Raw genomic sequence first — 4,848 nt, forward strand, 5'->3', positions numbered from 1 at the left:
ACACACACACACACACACACACACACACACACACACATGTGCCCAGCATGAGTTTAAGCCATTGGGTCTGGAACTTGAATCGTGGTTGACTACATCGGAGTCCAGCAACATAGCCATTACACCAACTGCTGGTCCCCAAACACTCTTAATTCTCCTTGTTAGACAGTAAGTTATGGCATTTGTTCATTCAAATAAGCATGTTTTATACAAGGAGGGTGGGAAAAGGATTAACATTTCAGTAATGTGTAGAAATTCTTAATTGTGAGTTTTGGCTTCTCTGGTGAATGTTAATTTTAGTATTTTAATTATCTTTTTGACTCTCCACATCAGTACAATTTCTTTGAAAAGTAAGTGTTCCATTGGTAGGATTATAGATTAGATACTGGCACATACTTAATAATATGTATTTCTTTTTAAAAATAATTATTTAATTTTATTATTATTTTTAAAATTTGCTATAAGGTACATGTACTCACCAGAGAAAGAGAGAGAGAAAGAGAGAGAGGGAAAGTGAGAAAAGCAAGCCACCAGGTTTGGGATTCAATCTGTGGTCAGCCATGTGGGAGTCCAGTGCCCTAACGACCATGCCACCTGCTAGCCCTGATAATATGCATTTTCTAGTAATATGCATTTTAAATGTAGAACAAGAATTTTCAAAATAAAGAAAATTCTACTTACTTTTCAAGTCTGATTTGCAAACTATAATCAAAAACAAATTCCAATTAAAAAATATTCCTCCCTTTAACAATTCAACTTGAAGCTCAAGCCTGCATGAAAAATTGTGGAAAAACTGTTAAAATAATTATAAAAACATTTTGAATAACTATAACTAGTTTTACTTCAGTTGACAAATAGCAAAATGAGAATAAAATACAACAATCAAACCCAAATGAGCATCTTTCATTACGAGGATTATGGCCCCAATTCTAGGACTAAGTAAACTTCTTCAAAAAGGACATACTATAAACACAGTTTCACATTACTCCTAGTTAATTCCTACTTCACAAAGAAAAAAATAAAGGTCACTAGTAATTAAATTTGCCATCTAAAGTAGAAAGTAATAGTCTTATAATAATTGACTGTCCATTCTTGTCCATAACAACTTTCTAACTACCACACTGCATTCTTTGGCCAGTTTACCTTTCCACAATCCAAGCACAAACTAAGGTACAACTTTATGAGTTCTACAATCTCAAAAAGCAAGGATAAGTCTTCATTAATGCAATAAAGAATTGGTGCATACTTTATTAGCTAACAAAGATTCACACAAAGGTAGGCTTTTAGGATCATGCTAATCAAACAAGATTAACTGTCAATGTACTAATATCGATGTTTATGATTGTTTTTGTAATTAAGATTTTGAAACTTACACAACATAGAACTGTACAACCATTTTTAAAAAGTTTATCAGGAAGGATCAGCAGATGGCGTAATGGCTACATTGCTGGACTCCCACGTAGTCAACCGTGGTTCGAGTCTCAGACCGGGCAGCTTAAACTCATGCCAGGTGTGTGTGCGTGTGCATGTGTGTCCAAGATCCCAAGAAGAGAATGGAGAAGGGACTGAGGCATGGCCATCCACCCTGGGGGGGGTGATTTCTCCCTTTCTATCTCTCTCTCTGGCAAGTGGATGTGTCCTATAGCAAAAACCTCTTCCTAAAAAAAGTATATCAAGAAATACACCAAATATTTTTGTCATCAATTCAACAAAACTTGAATATCTGGAGTGAAAGCAGTAAATAAGACAGACATGATCCCTGCCCTCACGGAGCTTAGATTCTGGGGAAGAAAGAAAATAAAAAGATGAACAAATTAAATCAACTAAAAGTATATTCTGATAAGTATACACAAAATGTTACATTGCTGGAAATTGAAAGGAAATTATACCCTTTTTCCATATGCTCATGTTGTCTGAGTTGTTCCAATGAATATATAATAAAGGAAAGATAAAGTTTTATGCTATCTTTCAAAGTTTTAAAGGGTAACAAAGATGTTCATTACAGGAAAATTAGAATATACATGTGTGTGAATAGAAAATGAAATTTACCTGCCATTCTCCTATCCTCATATAAATTATTCATGGTTTGATGCAAAATTTCTAATTCCTTCTAGAACAGTCACGCCTAAGTATAAACATAAATATAGTTTATACTCTACTTTTTCCATTAATATCAAAAACTCTTTTCAATAGGTCCAGTTTTACATTATTTTTGAATAGTGGTATTCTCTACAGATGTACCATACTGTAAAAATATTTCTTACTATTGCACATTTAGGGTGTTACTTATTTCCCCATCTAAAATAGAGGCACTACTGTGGGGAATTACATAGAAAATGAAGATGAATTTTAGACATAAATTTCTGCAAAATGCTAAGATTTTTGATTCATACTGACAACCTGCCTTTAAGATTCTACCAATTTCGGGAACCAGCAGTTAGCGTAATGGCTATGTCGCTGGACTCCCACGTAGTCGACCGCGGTTCGCGTCCTGGACCTGTTGGCTTAAAACTCACGCCAGGCGCGTGTGCATGCGTGCCCAAGATCCCGAGAGGAGAACGGAGAAGGGATTGTGGCGTGACCATCCCCCCTGGGGGGTGATTTCTCACTTTCTGTCTGTCTCTGTCTGTCTGACGAGCGCATGCACCCTATAGTGAAAAAACCTCTCAAAAAAAAAAAAATTCTACCAATTTCTCCCATCACTGTGTAACAAAGGCCTATTTTTTCAATCTTTTACAGCATTTAGTGGCAAAAGCATTTTCAATTAAGAATAAGATTAATATTGGGGCCGGTAGATAGTGTGGTGGTTAAGGGTGCTGGACTCCCACATGGTCAACAGTGGTTGGAGTCCCAACCCTGATCTGTTGGCTTGCTTTCTCACTCCCTCCCTCCCCACTCACTCTGTCCTTCTTTGGTCAAATTAAAATAAACAAATAAATAAATAAAGTTAAAAAAAAAAAGAATAACACCAATATTAAGAAAATGAGAGTTCCAATATTCTCAATATAAGTCAATGATAGAAAGCTTATTTTAAGACAGATAGGGCCAGTCTCACAGCACAATGGTTAAGTGAAATGCATAAAAAGCAGGATTCCACATGGGCCACCATAGTTTGGATCTCAGCCTTGGTGGTTCTGGGGGCCCACTGATCCCATGTGTGTGCATGTCTAGAGTCTTGGTGAGATGGAAAAATGGGAAAGAAAGGAATGTCATGTGAACATACCCCACTAGGGGTTCTCTCTCTCTGGCAAGTGCCCTATGGCAATTTAAAAAAGAAAGACAGTATCATCTATGTGCTTCCTATAAATTGCTTAAGGATTTAGCAATAGATTAATAAAAAGTGGCTAATTCCAATATAACAGGATACTGGGTTATTTAGGGCTGAGTTGTAAGATTGTTGGGTAAAAGTTAGACACCCAGTCAAAAGTAGTAGCATACATGCATGCTTGTTTATTTATTTATTTGAGAGATTTCTGCTATAGGGAGCATGTGCTTGCCAAAAAAAGAGACAGACAGAAAGAAATAAAGTGAAAAATCACCACCACCACCCCTGGGGGGATGGCTACACCACAATCCCTCCTCCTCCATTCTCCTCTCAGGATTTTGGTCAGTACAAGCACCCCACGTGAGTTTCAAGCCATCAGGTCTGGGACTCAAACCATGGTCGACTACGTGGGAGTTTGGTGACATAACCATTATGCCATCTGCTGGTCCCAGAAAACTTATTTTTAATTTTCATTGCAAATTCCTTCCAGAGTTAAGCATCTAAGCTACTCCTCCAGTCACTGAGAGAAGCTAATACTGTATACATACCTGTAATATATTGTAGAAAACAGCAGCACAATTAACTAAATAAAGCCCATAAAATCAAGGTAGTTTAGAGAAAGCTAAAGGATAAGTGCACATACTTAAAGGGCTAAGGAGGCAAATGAGGAAGTCCAGAGATTACAAAATAACTTCTATGAATATTTCAAAGCTTTAAAAGATGATATAGGACCAATCATCTATTACATCAGTTACAATTAAAATATACCTGTACAAGTATCCATGGCCTCGATACTATTGTATCATTAATGCCTTTCATTAGCAAACTGCTAGGAATTTTTTTTCTCAAAAACCAGAGGAAAGAAGGAAAATGAAAAAGAAATATGCTGATAAGGCTCACTGTACAAGAGTTCAAAGTGGGAGGGTAATAGACTTTGAAACAATGTATGTATAGTTTATAATATAATTACATTCTAGCAATCTAGGCTGTGAATGAGCAAAGAGAAGAGGTGTCAATTACATGCTTTCCTGAGAAAAAAAGGAAATGTTGTCTGGCCACCAAGGGGTACTACTACTTCAGGATACCTTAGTCCCAAAGACCAAGTCAAACGGAAGCAGAAAGATAGCATAATTTTGTTTCTAGTTTATAACTTAATGTAATACAAAAAGAAAAGAACTCAGTAATCCACACATTTATGAAACTGAAGTGACTTTTTAAAAGAATGATTTAATTTTATTTATTATTATTCTTCAATTTGATCACAGAGAGAGAGAGAGAAAGCAAGCCACCAGGTCCGGGACTTAAACCATGGTTTTGGCCATGTGAGAGCCCAGTGCTTCAATCACATCATCTGCCAGCCCCAAAACTAAAGTGACTTCTCATTAAGTGATGATTTTCCTGATTCTTTTATCTAACACTAAGGACATACTCTTGTCGTTTTTACTTGTTTTAGTTTTTGAGAGAGGGCACGTGTGGTCACTGGAGAGAGAGACATTGTGAGAAATCATCCCCCTGGAGGGAACCAGCAGTTAGCGTAATGGCTATGTCGCTGGACTCCCACGTAGTTGACTGCGGTTCACGTCCTG

The 4,848-nt window shown here is 36.9% G+C and overlaps 1 protein-coding gene across 3 annotated transcripts in view; it reads right to left on the bottom strand.

Moving 5' to 3' along the window:
* LOC102484037 (monocarboxylate transporter 1) overlaps window positions 1–4,848 on the bottom strand; it is a 54,834-nt gene that overhangs the window by 34,768 nt on the left and 15,218 nt on the right. The window contains exon 2 of one of the 3 annotated variants that reach the window (XM_027772310.1): window positions 679–767. The exons of the other annotated variants lie outside the window; for them this stretch is intronic. The gene's annotated coding sequence lies outside the window, so the exon portion shown is untranslated. The remainder of the gene's footprint in view (window positions 1–678; window positions 768–4,848) is intronic. 3 annotated transcript variants of the gene reach the window in all.

This window comes from Tupaia chinensis, unplaced genomic scaffold (genome assembly GCF_000334495.1).
Source record: "Tupaia chinensis unplaced genomic scaffold, TupChi_1.0 Scaffold000270_2, whole genome shotgun sequence".
Taxonomy (NCBI): Eukaryota; Metazoa; Chordata; class Mammalia; order Scandentia; family Tupaiidae; genus Tupaia; species Tupaia belangeri.